Here is a 22,488-nt window from a genome sequence, read left to right as displayed (position 1 = left end):
GGAAAAATTGAAATTGACTTCTGTGGAAAGGAACACCAATGACTTGCACCTATTTTTGGATGGCTCTGCCACTTGGCTGAGCCTTGTGCATTTGTGAATATCAACAGCGCCGTCGCTCACACAGACACACACAAGACGGCCAGGGCTGAGCCAGGGAGCGCTTGGGTGGAGGTGCTCAGCGCCTGCCCTACTTATGCGCAAGTCAAACGCTTGCACCACGACGTGTGCGCACTGTTCCAGGGGGTGGCCTGGGCCAGCAAACTGCTGAACCTCATCGCTTCTCGGCCTTTTGGCTAAGATCAAGTGTAGTATCTGTTCTTATCAGTTTAATATCTGATATGTCCTCTATACGGGGACAACATATTAAATGGATTTTTAGCGCTGGGAGCTGAAAAAGGGGCTTGCTCCGTTCACTCCATGCATCGACCCGGTATTGCAGTGCCGCTGGGAACGGTGCACCTTCCTTCAGCCTTGTGCAAAATCAAAACTTGACGCAGAGCGAGAGCTCCGTCGCTCGTCTTGACAGCCGATCAAGAAGCCAGGCTCAGCGTGGAGGGCGCTCGTTGCGTTGCAAGTCGACCTGCAGGAGATCAATCTGTTGGCTGTTGACTGGGAACCCCGGCAGTCTCCTGCTCTCCGATCACTGCGTGTCAGCCATTACGGCTGCGGGGGAAGGGGGAAGGAGCAAAGGCAATCGACGGCGGGATGAGGCCTGATAAAAATGCAGCCAGAGGTTGCGGTCGGGACAGTGCAACAAGGAGCGAGGCCTACCATGAGCGAAGTGACTGGGACGACACCAGGTCTTGGCTGCCGTACAGGGGAGGGCCGTACTTACTCAGGTTTCTCTTCATATCGCACAAGTCTTTCGCCTTTTACTAAAGACTTCCGTGGAAAGGAACACCAATGAGTTGCACCTATTTTTGGACGGCTCTGCCTCTAGGCTGAGCCTCGTGCTTTTGTGAATATCAGCATCGCCGACGGTCACACACACAAAACGCTCAGGGAGAAAAAAAGTATATTTCAATTTCTTTTATTTTTCTTTTTCTTTTGTGATTTCCTGCCTCTTTGGAGCTAAAACAACAACTTGCAATTTAGAAATTTTGAAAAAAAAAATAAAAAAATTTGTAGTTCAGATTTTACAGCATGTCCACTGTAGTGGCCAACAGAACACTTTTACCATAACACAATGAAATCATAATAGGCTGACAAGAATGTCAATGCATTTTTTTAAATGAAACTGAACATTTGGCCTGTATCTTTTGTTGAACCACTGAGCAAAACTGACATGATTAAACATTCATAACGTGACTATTATTTTTCCTAACAAAAATTTGAACTGAACTCTGACTCCAATTTATGATTCCTGACATGATCTTAAACAAGAAAATATATGATGACCAAAAAAACATTATCTTAACAATATTTGACTTATCTTTTCTCTTTTCCTGGCATTTGCGTTTTGCTGCAGTCTCCATTTTGTCTCAGCGTCAAAACAAAGTTCCCCTCATCCCACCCAAACACGTGAGATATCATTGGAAAGGCCAGGATGTCCTCTATGGAGCACACCAGGACTTAGTAGGGTAGCTCAAATGACTCAAAAGATATAGACCAAAACCAAATGTCCACTGCAGAGGACATAAATGAATAGGCTGGGTCTCAGGAGAATATGCTGCTGCAGCCCTGTGGTTGCTTTCTCAGAGACAGAAACTGCATGCCAAGTCGCTGTTTGTTTGTTTTTTGTTTTTTCATAGAAAAGCAGGGAACAAATTGACGTCCAACGTGCACCTACCACACGTCTTAGTCGAATGACCGAAGTGTTTTGAACTTTTCAGAAACAGCCAAAAGAGTCAGGGCACCTGATTGTGATGAGTTGGTCAGCTTTGCAGGATGCCAGTTAACATCTTTTGAGTCAATGTGATTTTCTGCAACAACCACTGAAGGTGAGCTAACGCTAAGGGCACCTGACTGTGGGATTATGCCTTGTCCGTACCCTCAGATAGGTTGCCGTGTCCAGGACTTAGTCGCCTGTCAACGGCACCTTCAATTCATACTTACCTGGCAGGGGAGATACCATGATCAACAAGGTGGCTCACCCATGGCGAGGCGCATCCATTGCACTAAGGGATGTGCTGACCTGTGCGAATTCCCCACATGTGGGAATCTCGACTGCATAATTTGTGGTAGTGGGGGACTGCGTACGCGCTCTCCCCTCGTCATAGTGTTGAAGATAAACAAAACGGTCGTCTGCCGTGACTGCAAGGCCTGTGGCTGCTTTCTCAGGGACAGAAACCGCATGCCAAGTCGGTGTTTGTTATTTTTTCCTACAATAGAGAGAAAGAACTTTACGTCCAACGTGCGCGTGCCACACGTCTTAGTCAAATGACAGAAGTGTTTTGAACTTTTCAGAAACAGACCAAAGAGTCAGGACACCTGACTGTGATGAGTTGGTCAGCTTTGCAGGATGCCAACTAGAGAGGGTTTTGTGTCCCACAAGAAATTGTTATGAAATCTATCTGAATGATTATATTCTAAAAGATAAGTCAAGAAAAGTCAAGAAAAGAAAAAAGAAAAGAAAAGAAAAGAAAAGAAAAGAAAAGAAAAGAAAAGAAAAGAAAGCTTTTGCAGTGGAGAGTTCCAAACACCCCTTTGTTTGATGATGTATGACCTGTTTTAGCTGAAATAACAATTATGGAAAGATTGGTATTTAATGGTATTTAAATGGGAAAGCTGAATCTTAAATGTAATCGTGTGTAAGTAATTTGTGTACTTTGACGTTACCCCTGCAATGGACTTAATAAACGTCACAAAATGGAAAAATTGAAATTGACTTCTGTGGAAAGGAACACCAATGACTTGCACCTATTTTTGGATGGCTCTGCCACTTGGCTGAGCCTCGTGCATTTGTGAATATCAACAGCGCCGTCGCTGACACAGACACACACAAGACGGCCAGGGCTGAGCCAGGGAGCGCTTGGGTGGAGGTGCTCAGCGCCTGCCCTACTTATGCGCAAGTCAAACGCTTGCACCACGACGTGTGCGCACTGTTCCAGGGGGTGGCCTGGGCCAGCAAACCGCTGAACCTCATCGCTTCTCGGCCTTTTGGCTAAGATCAAGTGTAGTATCTGTTCTTATCAGTTTAATATCTGATATGTCCTCTATACGGGGACAACATATTAAATGGATTTTTAGCGCTGGGAGCTGAAAAAGGGGCTTGCTCCGTTCACTCCATGCATCGACCCGGTATTGCAGTGCTGCTGGGAACGGTGCACCTTCCTTCAGCCTTGTGCAAAATCAAAATCAAAACTTGACGCAGAGCGAGAGCTCCGTCGCTCGTCTTGACAGCCGATCAAGAAGCCAGGCTCAGCGTGGAGGGCGCTCGTTGCGTTGCAAGTCGACCTGCAGGAGATCAATCTGTTGGCTGTTGACTGGGAACCCCGGCAGTCTCCTGCTCTCCGATCACTGCGTGTCAGCCATTACGGCTGCGGGGGAAGGGGGAAGGAGCAAAGGCAATCGACGGCGGGATGAGGCCTGATAAAAATGCAGCCAGAGGTTGCGGTCGGGACAGTGCAACAAGGAGTGAGGCCTACCATGAGCGAAGTGACTGGGACGACACCAGGTCTTGGCTGCCGTACAGGGGAGGGCCGTACTTACTCAGGTTTCTCTTCATATCGCACAAGTCTTTCGCCTTTTACTAAAGACTTCCGTGGAAAGGAACACCAATGAGTTGCACCTATTTTTGGACGGCTCTGCCTCTTGGCTGAGCCTCGTGCTTTTGTGAATATCAGCATCGCCGACGGTCACACACACAAAACGCTCAGGGAGAAAAAAAGTATATTTCAATTTCTTTTATTTTTCTTTTTCTTTTGTGATTTCCTGCCTCTTTGGAGCTAAAACAACAACTCGCAATTTAGAAATTTTGAAAAAAAAAATAAAAAAATTTGTAGTTCAGATTTTACAGCATGTCCACTGTAGTGGCCAACAGAACACTTTTACCATAACACAATGAAATCATAATAGGCTGACAAGAATGTCAATGCATTTTTTTAAATGAAACTGAACATTTGGCCTGTATCTTTTGTTGAACCACTGAGCAAAACTGACATGATTAAACATTCATAACGTGACTATTATTTTTCCTAACAAAAATTTGAACTGAACTCTGACTCCAATTTATGATTCCTGACATGTTCTTAAACAAGAAAATATATGATGACCAAAAAAACATTATCTTAACAATATTTGACTTATCTTTTCTCTTTTCCTGGCATTTGCGTTTTGCTGCAGTCTCCATTTTGTCTCAGCGTCAAAACAAAGTTCCCCTCATCCCACCCAAACACGTGAGATATCATTGGAAAGGCCAGGATGTCCTCTATGGAGCACACCAGGACTTAGTAGGGTAGCTCAAATGACTCAAAAGATATAGACCAAAACCAAATGTCCACTGCAGAGGACATAAATGAATAGGCTGGGTCTCAGGAGAATATGCTGCTGCAGCCCTGTGGTTGCTTTCTCAGAGACAGAAACTGCATGCCAAGTCGCTGTTTGTTTGTTTTTTGTTTTTTCATAGAAAAGCAGGGAACAAATTGACGTCCAACGTGCACCTACCACACGTCTTAGTCGAATGACCAAAGTGTTTTGAACTTTTCAGAAACAGCCAAAAGAGTCAGGGCACCTGATTGTGATGAGTTGGTCAGCTTTGCAGGATGCCAGTTAACATCTTTTGAGTCAATGTGATTTTCTGCAACAACCACTGAAGGTGAGCTAATGCTAAGCGCACCTGACTGTGGGATTATGCCTTGTCCGTACCCTCAGATAGGTTGCCGTGTCCAGGACTTAGTCGCCTGTCAACGGCACCTTCAATTCATACTTACCTGGCAGGGGAGATACCATGATCAACAAGGTGGTTCACCCATGGCGAGGTGCATCCATTGCACTAAGGGATGTGCTGACCTGTGCGAATTCCCCACATGTGGGAATCTCGACTGCATAATTTGTGGTAGTGGGGGACTGCGTACGCGCTCTCCCCTCGTCATAGTGTTGAAGATAAACAAAACGGTCGTCTGCCGTGACTGCAAGGCCTGTGGCTGCTTTCTCAGGGACAGAAACCGCATGCCAAGTCGCTGTTTGTTATTTTTTCCTACAATAGAGAGAAAGAACTTTACGTCCAACGTGCGCGTGCCACACGTCTTAGTCAAATGACAGAAGTGTTTTGAACTTTTCAGAAACAGACCAAAGAGTCAGGACACCTGACTGTGATGAGTTGGTCAGCTTTGCAGGATGCCAACTAGAGAGGGTTTTGTGTCCCACAAGAAATTGTTATGAAATCTATCTGAATGATTATATTCTAAAAGATAAGTCAAGAAAAGTCAAGAAAAGAAAAAAGAAAAGAAAAGAAAAGAAAAGAAAAGAAAAGAAAAGAAAAGAAAAGAAAAGAAAAGAAAGCTTTTGCAGTGGAGAGTTCCAAACACCCCTTTGTTTGATGATGTATGACCTGTTTTAGCTGAAATAACAATTATGGAAAGATTGGTATTTAATGGTATTTAAATGGGAAAGCTGAATCTTAAATGTAATCGTGTGTAAGTAATTTGTGTACTTTGACGTTACCCCTGCAATGGACTTAATAAACGTCACAAAATGGAAAAATTGAAATTGACTTCTGTGGAAAGGAACACCAATGACTTGCACCTATTTTTGGATGGCTCTGCCACTTGGCTGAGCCTCGTGCATTTGTGAATATCAACAGCGCCGTCGCTCACACAGACACACACAAGACGGCCAGGGCTGAGCCAGGGAGCGCTTGGGTGGAGGTGCTCAGCGCCTGCCCTACTTATGCGCAAGTCAAACGCTTGCACCACGACGTGTGCGCACTGTTCCAGGGGGTGGCCTGGGCCAGCAAACCGCTGAACCTCATCGCTTCTCGGCCTTTTGGCTAAGATCAAGTGTAGTATCTGTTCTTATCAGTTTAATATCTGATATGTCCTCTATACGGGGACAACATATTAAATGGATTTTTAGCGCTGGGAGCTGAAAAAGGGGCTTGCTCCGTTCACTCCATGCATCGACCCGGTATTGCAGTGCCGCTGGGAACGGTGCACCTTCCTTCAGCCTTGTGCAAAATCAAAATCAAAACTTGACGCAGAGCGAGAGCTCCGTCGCTCGTCTTGACAGCCGATCAAGAAGCCAGGCTCAGCGTGGAGGGCGCTCGTTGCGTTGCAAGTCGACCTGCAGGAGATCAATCTGTTGGCTGTTGACTGGGAACCCCGGCAGTCTCCTGCTCTCCGATCACTGCGTGTCAGCCATTACGGCTGCGGGGGAAGGGGGAAGGAGCAAAGGCAATCGACGGCGGGATGAGGCCTGATAAAAATGCAGCCAGAGGTTGCGGTCGGGACAGTGCAACAAGGAGCGAGGCCTACCATGAGCGAAGTGACTGGGACGACACCAGGTCTTGGCTGCCGTACAGGGGAGGGCCGTACTTACTCAGGTTTCTCTTCATATCGCACAAGTCTTTCGCCTTTTACTAAAGACTTCCGTGGAAAGGAACACCAATGAGTTGCACCTATTTTTGGACGGCTCTGCCTCTTGGCTGAGCCTCGTGCTTTTGTGAATATCAGCATCGCCGACGGTCACACACACAAAACGCTCAGGGAGAAAAAAAGTATATTTCAATTTCTTTTATTTTTCTTTTTCTTTTGTGATTTCCTGCCTCTTTGGAGCTAAAACAACAACTTGCAATTTAGAAATTTTGAAAAAAAAAAAAAAAAAATTTGTAGTTCAGATTTTACAGCATGTCCACTGTAGTGGCCAACAGAACACTTTTACCATAACACAATGAAATCATAATAGGCTGACAAGAATGTCAATGCATTTTTTTAAATGAAACTGAACATTTGGCCTGTATCTTTTGTTGAACCACTGAGCAAAACTGACATGATTAAACATTCATAACGTGACTATTATTTTTCCTAACAAAAATTTGAACTGAACTCTGACTCCAATTTATGATTCCTGACATGTTCTTAAACAAGAAAATATATGATGACCAAAAAAACATTATCTTAACAATATTTGACTTATCTTTTCTCTTTTCCTGGCATTTGCGTTTTGCTGCAGTCTCCATTTTGTCTCAGCGTCAAAACAAAGTTCCCCTCATCCCACCCAAACACGTGAGATATCATTGGAAAGGCCAGGATGTCCTCTATGGAGCACACCAGGACTTAGTAGGGTAGCTCAAATGACTCAAAAGATATAGACCAAAACCAAATGTCCACTGCAGAGGACATAAATGAATAGGCTGGGTCTCAGGAGAATATGCTGCTGCAGCCCTGTGGTTGCTTTCTCAGAGACAGAAACTGCATGCCAAGTTGCTGTTTGTTTGTTTTTTGTTTTTTCATAGAAAAGCAGGGAACAAATTGACGTCCAACGTGCACCTACCACACGTCTTAGTCGAATGACCAAAGTGTTTTGAACTTTTCAGAAACAGCCAAAAGAGTCAGGGCACCTGATTGTGATGAGTTGGTCAGCTTTGCAGGATGCCAGTTAACATCTTTTGAGTCAATGTGATTTTCTGCAACAACCACTGAAGGTGAGCTAACGCTAAGGGCACCTGACTGTGGGATTATGCCTTGTCCGTACCCTCAGATAGGTTGCCGTGTCCAGGACTTAGTCGCCTGTCAACGGCACCTTCAATTCATACTTACCTGGCAGGGGAGATACCATGATCAACAAGGTGGTTCACCCATGGCGAGGCGCATCCATTGCACTAAGGGATGTGCTGACCTGTGCGAATTCCCCACATGTGGGAATCTCGACTGCATAATTTGTGGTAGTGGGGGACTGCGTACGCGCTCTCCCCTCGTCATAGTGTTGAAGATAAACAAAACGGTCGTCTGCCGTGACTGCAAGGCCTGTGGCTGCTTTCTCAGGGACAGAAACCGCATGCCAAGTCGCTGTTTGTTATTTTTTCCTACAATAGAGAGAAAGAACTTTACGTCCAACGTGCGCGTGCCACACGTCTTAGTCAAATGACAGAAGTGTTTTGAACTTTTCAGAAACAGACCAAAGAGTCAGGACACCTGACTGTGATGAGTTGGTCAGCTTTGCAGGATGCCAACTAGAGAGGGTTTTGTGTCCCACAAGAAATTGTTATGAAATCTATCTGAATGATTATATTCTAAAAGATAAGTCAAGAAAAGTCAAGAAAAGAAAAAAGAAAAGAAAAGAAAAGAAAGCTTTTGCAGTGGAGAGTTCCAAACACCCCTTTGTTTGATGATGTATGACCTGTTTTAGCTGAAATAACAATTATGGAAAGATTGGTATTTAATGGTATTTAAATGGGAAAGCTGAATCTTAAATGTAATCGTGTGTAAGTAATTTGTGTACTTTGACGTTACCCCTGCAATGGACTTAATAAACGTCACAAAATGGAAAAATTGAAATTGACTTCTGTGGAAAGGAACACCAATGACTTGCACCTATTTTTGGATGGCTCTGCCACTTGGCTGAGCCTCGTGCATTTGTGAATATCAACAGCGCCGTCGCTCACACAGACACACACAAGACGGCCAGGGCTGAGCCAGGGAGCGCTTGGGTGGAGGTGCTCAGCGCCTGCCCTACTTATGCGCAAGTCAAACGCTTGCACCACGACGTGTGCGCACTGTTCCAGGGGGTGGCCTGGGCCAGCAAACCGCTGAACCTCATCGCTTCTCGGCCTTTTGGCTAAGATCAAGTGTAGTATCTGTTCTTATCAGTTTAATATCTGATATGTCCTCTATACGGGGACAACATATTAAATGGATTTTTAGCGCTGGGAGCTGAAAAAGGGGCTTGCTCCGTTCACTCCATCCATCGACCCGGTATTGCAGTGCCGCTGGGAACGGTGCACCTTCCTTCAGCCTTGTGCAAAATCAAAATCAAAACTTGACGCAGAGCGAGAGCTCCGTCGCTCGTCTTGACAGCCGATCAAGAAGCCAGGCTCAGCGTGGAGGGCGCTCGTTGCGTTGCAAGTCGACCTGCAGGAGATCAATCTGTTGGCTGTTGACTGGGAACCCCGGCAGTCTCCTGCTCTCCGATCACTGCGTGTCAGCCATTACGGCTGCGGGGGAAGGGGGAAGGAGCAAAGGCAATCGACGGCGGGATGAGGCCTGATAAAAATGCAGCCAGAGGTTGCGGTCGGGACAGTGCAACAAGGAGCGAGGCCTACCATGAGCGAAGTGACTGGGACGACACCAGGTCTTGGCTGCCGTACAGGGGAGGGCCGTACTTACTCAGGTTTCTCTTCATATCGCACAAGTCTTTCGCCTTTTACTAAAGACTTCCGTGGAAAGGAACACCAATGAGTTGCACCTATTTTTGGACGGCTCTGCCTCTTGGCTGAGCCTCGTGCTTTTGTGAATATCAGCATCGCCGACGGTCACACACACAAAACGCTCAGGGAGAAAAAAAGTATATTTCAATTTCTTTTATTTTTCTTTTTCTTTTGTGATTTCCTGCCTCTTTGGAGCTAAAACAACAACTTGCAATTTAGAAATTTTGAAAAAAAAAAAAAAAAAATTTGTAGTTCAGATTTTACAGCATGTCCACTGTAGTGGCCAACAGAACACTTTTACCATAACACAATGAAATCATAATAGGCTGACAAGAATGTCAATGCATTTTTTTAAATGAAACTGAACATTTGGCCTGTATCTTTTGTTGAACCACTGAGCAAAACTGACATGATTAAACATTCATAACGTGACTATTATTTTTCCTAACAAAAATTTGAACTGAACTCTGACTCCAATTTATGATTCCTGACATGTTCTTAAACAAGAAAATATATGATGACCAAAAAAACATTATCTTAACAATATTTGACTTATCTTTTCTCTTTTCCTGGCATTTGCGTTTTGCTGCAGTCTCCATTTTGTCTCAGCGTCAAAACAAAGTTCCCCTCATCCCACCCAAACACGTGAGATATCATTGGAAAGGCCAGGATGTCCTCTATGGAGCACACCAGGACTTAGTAGGGTAGCTCAAATGACTCAAAAGATATAGACCAAAACCAAATGTCCACTGCAGAGGACATAAATGAATAGGCTGGGTCTCAGGAGAATATGCTGCTGCAGCCCTGTGGTTGCTTTCTCAGAGACAGAAACTGCATGCCAAGTTGCTGTTTGTTTGTTTTTTGTTTTTTCATAGAAAAGCAGGGAACAAATTGACGTCCAACGTGCACCTACCACACGTCTTAGTCGAATGACCGAAGTGTTTTGAACTTTTCAGAAACAGCCAAAAGAGTCAGGGCACCTGATTGTGATGAGTTGGTCAGCTTTGCAGGATGCCAGTTAACATCTTTTGAGTCAATGTGATTTTCTGCAACAACCACTGAAGGTGAGCTAACGCTAAGGGCACCTGACTGTGGGATTATGCCTTGTCCGTACCCTCAGATAGGTTGCCGTGTCCAGGACTTAGTCGCCTGTCAACGGCACCTTCAATTCATACTTACCTGGCAGGGGAGATACCATGATCAACAAGGTGGTTCACCCATGGCGAGGCGCATCCATTGCACTAAGGGATGTGCTGACCTGTGCGAATTCCCCACATGTGGGAATCTCGACTGCATAATTTGTGGTAGTGGGGGACTGCGTACGCGCTCTCCCCTCGTCATAGTGTTGAAGATAAACAAAACGGTCGTCTGCCGTGACTGCAAGGCCTGTGGCTGCTTTCTCAGGGACAGAAACCGCATGCCAAGTCGCTGTTTGTTATTTTTTCCTACAATAGAGAGAAAGAACTTTACGTCCAACGTGCGCGTGCCACACGTCTTAGTCAAATGACAGAAGTGTTTTGAACTTTTCAGAAACAGACCAAAGAGTCAGGACACCTGACTGTGATGAGTTGGTCAGCTTTGCAGGATGCCAACTAGAGAGGGTTTTGTGTCCCACAAGAAATTGTTATGAAATCTATCTGAATGATTATATTCTAAAAGATAAGTCAAGAAAAGTCAAGAAAAGAAAAAAGAAAAGAAAAGAAAAGAAAGCTTTTGCAGTGGAGAGTTCCAAACACCCCTTTGTTTGATGATGTATGACCTGTTTTAGCTGAAATAACAATTATGGAAAGATTGGTATTTAATGGTATTTAAATGGGAAAGCTGAATCTTAAATGTAATCGTGTGTAAGTAATTTGTGTACTTTGACGTTACCCCTGCAATGGACTTAATAAACGTCACAAAATGGAAAAATTGAAATTGACTTCTGTGGAAAGGAACACCAATGACTTGCACCTATTTTTGGATGGCTCTGCCACTTGGCTGAGCCTCGTGCATTTGTGAATATCAACAGCGCCGTCGCTCACACAGACACACACAAGACGGCCAGGGCTGAGCCAGGGAGCGCTTGGGTGGAGGTGCTCAGCGCCTGCCCTACTTATGCGCAAGTCAAACGCTTGCACCACGACGTGTGCGCACTGTTCCAGGGGGTGGCCTGGGCCAGCAAACCGCTGAACCTCATCGCTTCTCGGCCTTTTGGCTAAGATCAAGTGTAGTATCTGTTCTTATCAGTTTAATATCTGATATGTCCTCTATACGGGGACAACATATTAAATGGATTTTTAGCGCTGGGAGCTGAAAAAGGGGCTTGCTCCGTTCACTCCATCCATCGACCCGGTATTGCAGTGCCGCTGGGAACGGTGCACCTTCCTTCAGCCTTGTGCAAAATCAAAATCAAAACTTGACGCAGAGCGAGAGCTCCGTCGCTCGTCTTGACAGCCGATCAAGAAGCCAGGCTCAGCGTGGAGGGCGCTCGTTGCGTTGCAAGTCGACCTGCAGGAGATCAATCTGTTGGCTGTTGACTGGGAACCCCGGCAGTCTCCTGCTCTCCGATCACTGCGTGTCAGCCATTACGGCTGCGGGGGAAGGGGGAAGGAGCAAAGGCAATCGACGGCGGGATGAGGCCTGATAAAAATGCAGCCAGAGGTTGCGGTCGGGACAGTGCAACAAGGAGCGAGGCCTACCATGAGCGAAGTGACTGGGACGACACCAGGTCTTGGCTGCCGTACAGGGGAGGGCCGTACTTACTCAGGTTTCTCTTCATATCGCACAAGTCTTTCGCCTTTTACTAAAGACTTCCGTGGAAAGGAACACCAATGAGTTGCACCTATTTTTGGACGGCTCTGCCTCTAGGCTGAGCCTCGTGCTTTTGTGAATATCAGCATCGCCGACGGTCACACACACAAAACGCTCAGGGAGAAAAAAAGTATATTTCAATTTCTTTTATTTTTCTTTTTCTTTTGTGATTTCCTGCCTCTTTGGAGCTAAAACAACAACTTGCAATTTAGAAATTTTGAAAAAAAAAAAAAAAAAATTTGTAGTTCAGATTTTACAGCATGTCCACTGTAGTGGCCAACAGAACACTTTTACCATAACACAATGAAATCATAATAGGCTGACAAGAATGTCAATGCATTTTTTTAAATGAAACTGAACATTTGGCCTGTATCTTTTGTTGAACCACTGAGCAAAACTGACATGATTAAACATTCATAACGTGACTATTATTTTTCCTAACAAAAATTTGAACTGAACTCTGACTCCAATTTATGATTCCTGACATGTTCTTAAACAAGAAAATATATGATGACCAAAAAAACATTATCTTAACAATATTTGACTTATCTTTTCTCTTTTCCTGGCATTTGCGTTTTGCTGCAGTCTCCATTTTGTCTCAGCGTCAAAACAAAGTTCCCCTCATCCCACCCAAACACGTGAGATATCATTGGAAAGGCCAGGATGTCCTCTATGGAGCACACCAGGACTTAGTAGGGTAGCTCAAATGACTCAAAAGATATAGACCAAAACCAAATGTCCACTGCAGAGGACATAAATGAATAGGCTGGGTCTCAGGAGAATATGCTGCTGCAGCCCTGTGGTTGCTTTCTCAGAGACAGAAACTGCATGCCAAGTTGCTGTTTGTTTGTTTTTTGTTTTTTCATAGAAAAGCAGGGAACAAATTGACGTCCAACGTGCACCTACCACACGTCTTAGTCGAATGACCGAAGTGTTTTGAACTTTTCAGAAACAGCCAAAAGAGTCAGGGCACCTGATTGTGATGAGTTGGTCAGCTTTGCAGGATGCCAGTTAACATCTTTTGAGTCAATGTGATTTTCTGCAACAACCACTGAAGGTGAGCTAACGCTAAGGGCACCTGACTGTGGGATTATGCCTTGTCCGTACCCTCAGATAGGTTGCCGTGTCCAGGACTTAGTCGCCTGTCAACGGCACCTTCAATTCATACTTACCTGGCAGGGGAGATACCATGATCAACAAGGTGGTTCACCCATGGCGAGGCGCATCCATTGCACTAAGGGATGTGCTGACCTGTGCGAATTCCCCACATGTGGGAATCTCGACTGCATAATTTGTGGTAGTGGGGGACTGCGTACGCGCTCTCCCCTCGTCATAGTGTTGAAGATAAACAAAACGGTCGTCTGCCGTGACTGCAAGGCCTGTGGCTGCTTTCTCAGGGACAGAAACCGCATGCCAAGTCGCTGTTTGTTATTTTTTCCTACAATAGAGAGAAAGAACTTTACGTCCAACGTGCGCGTGCCACACGTCTTAGTCAAATGACAGAAGTGTTTTGAACTTTTCAGAAACAGACCAAAGAGTCAGGACACCTGACTGTGATGAGTTGGTCAGCTTTGCAGGATGCCAACTAGAGAGGGTTTTGTGTCCCACAAGAAATTGTTATGAAATCTATCTGAATGATTATATTCTAAAAGATAAGTCAAGAAAAGTCAAGAAAAGAAAAAAGAAAAGAAAAGAAAAGAAAAGAAAAGAAAAGAAAAGAAAAGAAAAGAAAAGAAAGCTTTTGCAGTGGAGAGTTCCAAACACCCCTTTGTTTGATGATGTATGACCTGTTTTAGCTGAAATAACAATTATGGAAAGATTGGTATTTAATGGTATTTAAATGGGAAAGCTGAATCTTAAATGTAATCGTGTGTAAGTAATTTGTGTACTTTGACGTTACCCCTGCAATGGACTTAATAAACGTCACAAAATGGAAAAATTGAAATTGACTTCTGTGGAAAGGAACACCAATGACTTGCACCTATTTTTGGATGGCTCTGCCACTTGGCTGAGCCTCGTGCATTTGTGAATATCAACAGCGCCGTCGCTCACACAGACACACACAAGACGGCCAGGGCTGAGCCAGGGAGCGCTTGGGTGGAGGTGCTCAGCGCCTGCCCTACTTATGCGCAAGTCAAACGCTTGCACCACGACGTGTGCGCACTGTTCCAGGGGGTGGCCTGGGCCAGCAAACCGCTGAACCTCATCGCTTCTCGGCCTTTTGGCTAAGATCAAGTGTAGTATCTGTTCTTATCAGTTTAATATCTGATATGTCCTCTATACGGGGACAACATATTAAATGGATTTTTAGCGCTGGGAGCTGAAAAAGGGGCTTGCTCCGTTCACTCCATGCATCGACCCGGTATTGCAGTGCCGCTGGGAACGGTGCACCTTCCTTCAGCCTTGTGCAAAATCAAAATCAAAACTTGACGCAGAGCGAGAGCTCCGTCGCTCGTCTTGACAGCCGATCAAGAAGCCAGGCTCAGCGTGGAGGGCGCTCGTTGCGTTGCAAGTCGACCTGCAGGAGATCAATCTGTTGGCTGTTGACTGGGAACCCCGGCAGTCTCCTGCTCTCCGATCACTGCGTGTCAGCCATTACGGCTGCGGGGGAAGGGGGAAGGAGCAAAGGCAATCGACGGCGGGATGAGGCCTGATAAAAATGCAGCCAGAGGTTGCGGTCGGGACAGTGCAACAAGGAGCGAGGCCTACCATGAGCGAAGTGACTGGGACGACACCAGGTCTTGGCTGCCGTACAGGGGAGGGCCGTACTTACTCAGGTTTCTCTTCATATCGCACAAGTCTTTCGCCTTTTACTAAAGACTTCCGTGGAAAGGAACACCAATGAGTTGCACCTATTTTTGGACGGCTCTGCCTCTTGGCTGAGCCTCGTGCTTTTGTGAATATCAGCATCGCCGACGGTCACACACACAAAACGCTCAGGGAGAAAAAAAGTATATTTCAATTTCTTTTATTTTTCTTTTTCTTTTGTGATTTCCTGCCTCTTTGGAGCTAAAACAACAACTTGCAATTTAGAAATTTTGAAAAAAAAAATAAAAAAATTTGTAGTTCAGATTTTACAGCATGTCCACTGTAGTGGCCAACAGAACACTTTTACCATAACACAATGAAATCATAATAGGCTGACAAGAATGTCAATGCATTTTTTTAAATGAAACTGAACATTTGGCCTGTATCTTTTGTTGAACCACTGAGCAAAACTGACATGATTAAACATTCATAACGTGACTATTATTTTTCCTAACAAAAATTTGAACTGAACTCTGACTCCAATTTATGATTCCTGACATGTTCTTAAACAAGAAAATATATGATGACCAAAAAAACATTATCTTAACAATATTTGACTTATCTTTTCTCTTTTCCTGGCATTTGCGTTTTGCTGCAGTCTCCATTTTGTCTCAGCGTCAAAACAAAGTTCCCCTCATCCCACCCAAACACGTGAGATATCATTGGAAAGGCCAGGATGTCCTCTATGGAGCACACCAGGACTTAGTAGGGTAGCTCAAATGACTCAAAAGATATAGACCAAAACCAAATGTCCACTGCAGAGGACATAAATGAATAGGCTGGGTCTCAGGAGAATATGCTGCTGCAGCCCTGTGGTTGCTTTCTCAGAGACAGAAACTGCATGCCAAGTTGCTGTTTGTTTGTTTTTTGTTTTTTCATAGAAAAGCAGGGAACAAATTGACGTCCAACGTGCACCTACCACACGTCTTAGTCGAATGACCGAAGTGTTTTGAACTTTTCAGAAACAGCCAAAAGAGTCAGGGCACCTGATTGTGATGAGTTGGTCAGCTTTGCAGGATGCCAGTTAACATCTTTTGAGTCAATGTGATTTTCTGCAACAACCACTGAAGGTGAGCTAACGCTAAGGGCACCTGACTGTGGGATTATGCCTTGTCCGTACCCTCAGATAGGTTGCCGTGTCCAGGACTTAGTCGCCTGTCAACGGCACCTTCAATTCATACTTACCTGGCAGGGGAGATACCATGATCAACAAGGTGGTTCACCCATGGCGAGGCGCATCCATTGCACTAAGGGATGTGCTGACCTGTGCGAATTCCCCACATGTGGGAATCTCGACTGCATAATTTGTGGTAGTGGGGGACTGCGTACGCGCTCTCCCCTCGTCATAGTGTTGAAGATAAACAAAACGGTCGTCTGCCGTGACTGCAAGGCCTGTGGCTGCTTTCTCAGGGACAGAAACCGCATGCCAAGTCGCTGTTTGTTATTTTTTCCTACAATAGAGAGAAAGAACTTTACGTCCAACGTGCGCGTGCCACACGTCTTAGTCAAATGACAGAAGTGTTTTGAACTTTTCAGAAACAGACCAAAGAGTCAGGACACCTGACTGTGATGAGTTGGTCAGCTTTGCAGGATGCCAACTAGAGAGGGTTTTGTGTCCCACAAGAAATTGTTATGAAATCTATCTGAATGATTATATTCTAAAAGATAAGTCAAGAAAAGTCAAGAAAAGAAAAAAGAAAAGAAAAGAAAAGAAAGCTTTTGCAGTGGAGAGTTCCAAACACCCCTTTGTTTGATGATGTATGACCTGTTTTAGCTGAAATAACAATTATGGAAAGATTGGTATTTAATGGTATTTAAATGGGAAAGCTGAATCTTAAATGTAATCGTGTGTAAGTAATTTGTGTACTTTGACGTTACCCCTGCAATGGACTTAATAAACGTCACAAAATGGAAAAATTGAAATTGACTTCTGTGGAAAGGAACACCAATGACTTGCACCTATTTTTGGATGGCTCTGCCACTTGGCTGAGCCTCGTGCATTTGTGAATATCAACAGCGCCGTCGCTCACACAGACACACACAAGACGGCCAGGGCTGAGCCAGGGAGCGCTTGGGTGGAGGTGCTCAGCGCCTGCCCTACTTATGCGCAAGTCAAACGCTTGCACCACGACGTGTGCGCACTGTTCCAGGGGGTGGCCTGGGCCAGCAAACCGCTGAACCTCATCGCTTCTCGGCCTTTTGGCTAAGATCAAGTGTAGTATCTGTTCTTATCAGTTTAATATCTGATATGTCCTCTATACGGGGACAACATATTAAATGGATTTTTAGCACTGGGAGCTGAAAAAGGGGCTTGCTCCGTTCACTCCATCCATCGACCCGGTATTGCAGTGCCGCTGGGAACGGTGCACCTTCCTTCAGCCTTGTGCAAAATCAAAATCAAAACTTGACGCAGAGCGAGAGCTCCGTCGCTCGTCTTGACAGCCGATCAAGAAGCCAGGCTCAGCGTGGAGGGCGCTCGTTGCGTTGCAAGTCGACCTGCAGGAGATCAATCTGTTGGCTGTTGACTGGGAACCCCGGCAGTCTCCTGCTCTCCGATCACTGCGTGTCAGCCATTACGGCTGCGGGGGAAGGGGGAAGGAGCAAAGGCAATCGACGGCGGGATGAGGCCTGATAAAAATGCAGCCAGAGGTTGCGGTCGGGACAGTGCAACAAGGAGCGAGGCCTACCATGAGCGAAGTGACTGGGACGACACCAGGTCTTGGCTGCCGTACAGGGGAGGGCCGTACTTACTCAGGTTTCTCTTCATATCGCACAAGTCTTTCGCCTTTTACTAAAGACTTCCGTGGAAAGGAACACCAATGAGTTGCACCTATTTTTGGACGGCTCTGCCTCTAGGCTGAGCCTCGTGCTTTTGTGAATATCAGCATCGCCGACGGTCACACACACAAAACGCTCAGGGAGAAAAAAAGTATATTTCAATTTCTTTTATTTTTCTTTTTCTTTTGTGATTTCCTGCCTCTTTGGAGCTAAAACAACAACTTGCAATTTAGAAATTTTGAAAAAAAAAAAAAAAAAATTTGTAGTTCAGATTTTACAGCATGTCCACTGTAGTGGCCAACAGAACACTTTTACCATAACACAATGAAATCATAATAGGCTGACAAGAATGTCAATGCATTTTTTTAAATGAAACTGAACATTTGGCCTGTATCTTTTGTTGAACCACTGAGCAAAACTGACATGATTAAACATTCATAACGTGACTATTATTTTTCCTAACAAAAATTTGAACTGAACTCTGACTCCAATTTATGATTCCTGACATGTTCTTAAACAAGAAAATATATGATGACCAAAAAAACATTATCTTAACAATATTTGACTTATCTTTTCTCTTTTCCTGGCATTTGCGTTTTGCTGCAGTCTCCATTTTGTCTCAGCGTCAAAACAAAGTTCCCCTCATCCCACCCAAACACGTGAGATATCATTGGAAAGGCCAGGATGTCCTCTATGGAGCACACCAGGACTTAGTAGGGTAGCTCAAATGACTCAAAAGATATAGACCAAAACCAAATGTCCACTGCAGAGGACATAAATGAATAGGCTGGGTCTCAGGAGAATATGCTGCTGCAGCCCTGTGGTTGCTTTCTCAGAGACAGAAACTGCATGCCAAGTTGCTGTTTGTTTGTTTTTTGTTTTTTCATAGAAAAGCAGGGAACAAATTGACGTCCAACGTGCACCTACCACACGTCTTAGTCGAATGACCGAAGTGTTTTGAACTTTTCAGAAACAGCCAAAAGAGTCAGGGCACCTGATTGTGATGAGTTGGTCAGCTTTGCAGGATGCCAGTTAACATCTTTTGAGTCAATGTGATTTTCTGCAACAACCACTGAAGGTGAGCTAACGCTAAGGGCACCTGACTGTGGGATTATGCCTTGTCCGTACCCTCAGATAGGTTGCCGTGTCCAGGACTTAGTCGCCTGTCAACGGCACCTTCAATTCATACTTACCTGGCAGGGGAGATACCATGATCAACAAGGTGGTTCACCCATGGCGAGGCGCATCCATTGCACTAAGGGATGTGCTGACCTGTGCGAATTCCCCACATGTGGGAATCTCGACTGCATAATTTGTGGTAGTGGGGGACTGCGTACGCGCTCTCCCCTCGTCATAGTGTTGAAGATAAACAAAACGGTCGTCTGCCGTGACTGCAAGGCCTGTGGCTGCTTTCTCAGGGACAGAAACCGCATGCCAAGTCGGTGTTTGTTATTTTTTCCTACAATAGAGAGAAAGAACTTTACGTCCAACGTGCGCGTGCCACACGTCTTAGTCAAATGACAGAAGTGTTTTGAACTTTTCAGAAACAGACCAAAGAGTCAGGACACCTGACTGTGATGAGTTGGTCAGCTTTGCAGGATGCCAACTAGAGAGGGTTTTGTGTCCCACAAGAAATTGTTATGAAATCTATCTGAATGATTATATTCTAAAAGATAAGTCAAGAAAAGTCAAGAAAAGAAAAAAGAAAAGAAAAGAAAAGAAAGCTTTTGCAGTGGAGAGTTCCAAACACCCCTTTGTTTGATGATGTATGACCTGTTTTAGCTGAAATAACAATTATGGAAAGATTGGTATTTAATGGTATTTAAATGGGAAAGCTGAATCTTAAATGTAATCGTGTGTAAGTAATTTGTGTACTTTGACGTTACCCCTGCAATGGACTTAATAAACGTCACAAAATGGAAAAATTGAAATTGACTTCTGTGGAAAGGAACACCAATGACTTGCACCTATTTTTGGATGGCTCTGCCACTTGGCTGAGCCTCGTGCATTTGTGAATATCAACAGCGCCGTCGCTCACACAGACACACACAAGACGGCCAGGGCTGAGCCAGGGAGCGCTTGGGTGGAGGTGCTCAGCGCCTGCCCTACTTATGCGCAAGTCAAACGCTTGCACCACGACGTGTGCGCACTGTTCCAGGGGGTGGCCTGGGCCAGCAAACCGCTGAACCTCATCGCTTCTCGGCCTTTTGGCTAAGATCAAGTGTAGTATCTGTTCTTATCAGTTTAATATCTGATATGTCCTCTATACGGGGACAACATATTAAATGGATTTTTAGCACTGGGAGCTGAAAAAGGGGCTTGCTCCGTTCACTCCATCCATCGACCCGGTATTGCAGTGCCGCTGGGAACGGTGCACCTTCCTTCAGCCTTGTGCAAAATCAAAATCAAAACTTGACGCAGAGCGAGAGCTCCGTCGCTCGTCTTGACAGCCGATCAAGAAGCCAGGCTCAGCGTGGAGGGCGCTCGTTGCGTTGCAAGTCGACCTGCAGGAGATCAATCTGTTGGCTGTTGACTGGGAACCCCGGCAGTCTCCTGCTCTCCGATCACTGCGTGTCAGCCATTACGGCTGCGGGGGAAGGGGGAAGGAGCAAAGGCAATCGACGGCGGGATGAGGCCTGATAAAAATGCAGCCAGAGGTTGCGGTCGGGACAGTGCAACAAGGAGCGAGGCCTACCATGAGCGAAGTGACTGGGACGACACCAGGTCTTGGCTGCCGTACAGGGGAGGGCCGTACTTACTCAGGTTTCTCTTCATATCGCACAAGTCTTTCGCCTTTTACTAAAGACTTCCGTGGAAAGGAACACCAATGAGTTGCACCTATTTTTGGACGGCTCTGCCTCTAGGCTGAGCCTCGTGCTTTTGTGAATATCAGCATCGCCGACGGTCACACACACAAAACGCTCAGGGAGAAAAAAAGTATATTTCAATTTCTTTTATTTTTCTTTTTCTTTTGTGATTTCCTGCCTCTTTGGAGCTAAAACAACAACTTGCAATTTAGAAATTTTGAAAAAAAAAAAAAAAAAATTTGTAGTTCAGATTTTACAGCATGTCCACTGTAGTGGCCAACAGAACACTTTTACCATAACACAATGAAATCATAATAGGCTGACAAGAATGTCAATGCATTTTTTTAAATGAAACTGAACATTTGGCCTGTATCTTTTGTTGAACCACTGAGCAAAACTGACATGATTAAACATTCATAACGTGACTATTATTTTTCCTAACAAAAATTTGAACTGAACTCTGACTCCAATTTATGATTCCTGACATGTTCTTAAACAAGAAAATATATGATGACCAAAAAAACATTATCTTAACAATATTTGACTTATCTTTTCTCTTTTCCTGGCATTTGCGTTTTGCTGCAGTCTCCATTTTGTCTCAGCGTCAAAACAAAGTTCCCCTCATCCCACCCAAACACGTGAGATATCATTGGAAAGGCCAGGATGTCCTCTATGGAGCACACCAGGACTTAGTAGGGTAGCTCAAATGACTCAAAAGATATAGACCAAAACCAAATGTCCACTGCAGAGGACATAAATGAATAGGCTGGGTCTCAGGAGAATATGCTGCTGCAGCCCTGTGGTTGCTTTCTCAGAGACAGAAACTGCATGCCAAGTTGCTGTTTGTTTGTTTTTTGTTTTTTCATAGAAAAGCAGGGAACAAATTGACGTCCAACGTGCACCTACCACACGTCTTAGTCGAATGACCGAAGTGTTTTGAACTTTTCAGAAACAGCCAAAAGAGTCAGGGCACCTGATTGTGATGAGTTGGTCAGCTTTGCAGGATGCCAGTTAACATCTTTTGAGTCAATGTGATTTTCTGCAACAACCACTGAAGGTGAGCTAACGCTAAGGGCACCTGACTGTGGGATTATGCCTTGTCCGTACCCTCAGATAGGTTGCCGTGTCCAGGACTTAGTCGCCTGTCAACGGCACCTTCAATTCATACTTACCTGGCAGGGGAGATACCATGATCAACAAGGTGGTTCACCCATGGCGAGGCGCATCCATTGCACTAAGGGATGTGCTGACCTGTGCGAATTCCCCACATGTGGGAATCTCGACTGCATAATTTGTGGTAGTGGGGGACTGCGTACGCGCTCTCCCCTCGTCATAGTGTTGAAGATAAACAAAACGGTCGTCTGCCGTGACTGCAAGGCCTGTGGCTGCTTTCTCAGGGACAGAAACCGCATGCCAAGTCGCTGTTTGTTATTTTTTCCTACAATAGAGAGAAAGAACTTTACGTCCAACGTGCGCGTGCCACACGTCTTAGTCAAATGACAGAAGTGTTTTGAACTTTTCAGAAACAGACCAAAGAGTCAGGACACCTGACTGTGATGAGTTGGTCAGCTTTGCAGGATGCCAACTAGAGAGGGTTTTGTGTCCCACAAGAAATTGTTATGAAATCTATCTGAATGATTATATTCTAAAAGATAAGTCAAGAAAAGTCAAGAAAAGAAAAAAGAAAAGAAAAGAAAAGAAAAGAAAAGAAAAGAAAAGAAAAGAAAAGAAAGCTTTTGCAGTGGAGAGTTCCAAACACCCCTTTGTTTGATGATGTATGACCTGTTTTAGCTGAAATAACAATTATGGAAAGATTGGTATTTAATGGTATTTAAATGGGAAAGCTGAATCTTAAATGTAATCGTGTGTAAGTAATTTGTGTACTTTGACGTTACCCCTGCAATGGACTTAATAAACGTCACAAAATGGAAAAATTGAAATTGACTTCTGTGGAAAGGAACACCAATGACTTGCACCTATTTTTGGATGGCTCTGCCA

At 44.8% G+C, this 22,488-nt stretch overlaps 24 non-coding genes across 24 annotated transcripts; all 24 read left to right on the top strand.

Moving 5' to 3' along the window:
• The first annotated feature begins 273 nt into the window (after positions 1–273).
• Positions 274–464, top strand: LOC139339586 (U2 spliceosomal RNA). The gene has a single exon (XR_011602721.1). It is a non-coding gene; the product is annotated as a U2 spliceosomal RNA (small nuclear RNA).
• A 367-nt stretch (positions 465–831) lies between these two features.
• Positions 832–947, top strand: LOC139339725 (U5 spliceosomal RNA). The gene has a single exon (XR_011602854.1). It is a non-coding gene; the product is annotated as a U5 spliceosomal RNA (small nuclear RNA).
• A 1,100-nt stretch (positions 948–2,047) lies between these two features.
• Positions 2,048–2,212, top strand: LOC139339547 (U1 spliceosomal RNA). Its single transcript, XR_011602685.1, has one exon. It is a non-coding gene; the product is annotated as a U1 spliceosomal RNA (small nuclear RNA).
• An 871-nt stretch (positions 2,213–3,083) lies between these two features.
• On the top strand, positions 3,084–3,274 carry LOC139339625 (U2 spliceosomal RNA). The gene has a single exon (XR_011602760.1). It is a non-coding gene; the product is annotated as a U2 spliceosomal RNA (small nuclear RNA).
• Positions 3,275–3,647: 373 nt separating this feature from the next.
• On the top strand, positions 3,648–3,765 carry LOC139339687 (U5 spliceosomal RNA). Its single transcript, XR_011602816.1, has one exon. It is a non-coding gene; the product is annotated as a U5 spliceosomal RNA (small nuclear RNA).
• A 1,098-nt stretch (positions 3,766–4,863) lies between these two features.
• On the top strand, positions 4,864–5,028 carry LOC139339536 (U1 spliceosomal RNA). The gene has a single exon (XR_011602674.1). It is a non-coding gene; the product is annotated as a U1 spliceosomal RNA (small nuclear RNA).
• Positions 5,029–5,909: 881 nt separating this feature from the next.
• LOC139339584 (U2 spliceosomal RNA) lies at positions 5,910–6,100 on the top strand. The gene has a single exon (XR_011602720.1). It is a non-coding gene; the product is annotated as a U2 spliceosomal RNA (small nuclear RNA).
• Positions 6,101–6,473: 373 nt separating this feature from the next.
• LOC139339686 (U5 spliceosomal RNA) lies at positions 6,474–6,591 on the top strand. The gene has a single exon (XR_011602815.1). It is a non-coding gene; the product is annotated as a U5 spliceosomal RNA (small nuclear RNA).
• Positions 6,592–7,689: 1,098 nt separating this feature from the next.
• LOC139339759 (U1 spliceosomal RNA) lies at positions 7,690–7,854 on the top strand. Its single transcript, XR_011602887.1, has one exon. It is a non-coding gene; the product is annotated as a U1 spliceosomal RNA (small nuclear RNA).
• Positions 7,855–8,695: 841 nt separating this feature from the next.
• LOC139339635 (U2 spliceosomal RNA) lies at positions 8,696–8,886 on the top strand. The gene has a single exon (XR_011602770.1). It is a non-coding gene; the product is annotated as a U2 spliceosomal RNA (small nuclear RNA).
• Positions 8,887–9,259: 373 nt separating this feature from the next.
• Positions 9,260–9,377, top strand: LOC139339685 (U5 spliceosomal RNA). The gene has a single exon (XR_011602814.1). It is a non-coding gene; the product is annotated as a U5 spliceosomal RNA (small nuclear RNA).
• Positions 9,378–10,475: 1,098 nt separating this feature from the next.
• On the top strand, positions 10,476–10,640 carry LOC139339746 (U1 spliceosomal RNA). Its single transcript, XR_011602875.1, has one exon. It is a non-coding gene; the product is annotated as a U1 spliceosomal RNA (small nuclear RNA).
• Positions 10,641–11,481: 841 nt separating this feature from the next.
• Positions 11,482–11,672, top strand: LOC139339634 (U2 spliceosomal RNA). Its single transcript, XR_011602769.1, has one exon. It is a non-coding gene; the product is annotated as a U2 spliceosomal RNA (small nuclear RNA).
• Positions 11,673–12,045: 373 nt separating this feature from the next.
• LOC139339723 (U5 spliceosomal RNA) lies at positions 12,046–12,161 on the top strand. The gene has a single exon (XR_011602852.1). It is a non-coding gene; the product is annotated as a U5 spliceosomal RNA (small nuclear RNA).
• Positions 12,162–13,261: 1,100 nt separating this feature from the next.
• Positions 13,262–13,426, top strand: LOC139339735 (U1 spliceosomal RNA). Its single transcript, XR_011602864.1, has one exon. It is a non-coding gene; the product is annotated as a U1 spliceosomal RNA (small nuclear RNA).
• An 876-nt stretch (positions 13,427–14,302) lies between these two features.
• Positions 14,303–14,493, top strand: LOC139339583 (U2 spliceosomal RNA). The gene has a single exon (XR_011602719.1). It is a non-coding gene; the product is annotated as a U2 spliceosomal RNA (small nuclear RNA).
• Positions 14,494–14,866: 373 nt separating this feature from the next.
• Positions 14,867–14,984, top strand: LOC139339684 (U5 spliceosomal RNA). The gene has a single exon (XR_011602813.1). It is a non-coding gene; the product is annotated as a U5 spliceosomal RNA (small nuclear RNA).
• Positions 14,985–16,082: 1,098 nt separating this feature from the next.
• On the top strand, positions 16,083–16,247 carry LOC139339724 (U1 spliceosomal RNA). Its single transcript, XR_011602853.1, has one exon. It is a non-coding gene; the product is annotated as a U1 spliceosomal RNA (small nuclear RNA).
• An 841-nt stretch (positions 16,248–17,088) lies between these two features.
• LOC139339631 (U2 spliceosomal RNA) lies at positions 17,089–17,279 on the top strand. Its single transcript, XR_011602766.1, has one exon. It is a non-coding gene; the product is annotated as a U2 spliceosomal RNA (small nuclear RNA).
• A 373-nt stretch (positions 17,280–17,652) lies between these two features.
• On the top strand, positions 17,653–17,768 carry LOC139339722 (U5 spliceosomal RNA). The gene has a single exon (XR_011602851.1). It is a non-coding gene; the product is annotated as a U5 spliceosomal RNA (small nuclear RNA).
• Positions 17,769–18,868: 1,100 nt separating this feature from the next.
• On the top strand, positions 18,869–19,033 carry LOC139339713 (U1 spliceosomal RNA). The gene has a single exon (XR_011602842.1). It is a non-coding gene; the product is annotated as a U1 spliceosomal RNA (small nuclear RNA).
• Positions 19,034–19,874: 841 nt separating this feature from the next.
• LOC139339630 (U2 spliceosomal RNA) lies at positions 19,875–20,065 on the top strand. The gene has a single exon (XR_011602765.1). It is a non-coding gene; the product is annotated as a U2 spliceosomal RNA (small nuclear RNA).
• Positions 20,066–20,438: 373 nt separating this feature from the next.
• LOC139339721 (U5 spliceosomal RNA) lies at positions 20,439–20,554 on the top strand. The gene has a single exon (XR_011602850.1). It is a non-coding gene; the product is annotated as a U5 spliceosomal RNA (small nuclear RNA).
• Positions 20,555–21,654: 1,100 nt separating this feature from the next.
• LOC139339702 (U1 spliceosomal RNA) lies at positions 21,655–21,819 on the top strand. The gene has a single exon (XR_011602831.1). It is a non-coding gene; the product is annotated as a U1 spliceosomal RNA (small nuclear RNA).
• Positions 21,820–22,488: the final 669 nt, after the last annotated feature.

This window comes from Chaetodon trifascialis, chromosome 11 (genome assembly GCF_039877785.1).
Source record: "Chaetodon trifascialis isolate fChaTrf1 chromosome 11, fChaTrf1.hap1, whole genome shotgun sequence".
Taxonomy (NCBI): Eukaryota; Metazoa; Chordata; class Actinopteri; order Chaetodontiformes; family Chaetodontidae; genus Chaetodon; species Chaetodon trifascialis.
The sequence above is the reverse complement of the archived record's forward strand: the minus strand, read 5'-3'. Positions and strand labels throughout refer to the sequence as shown.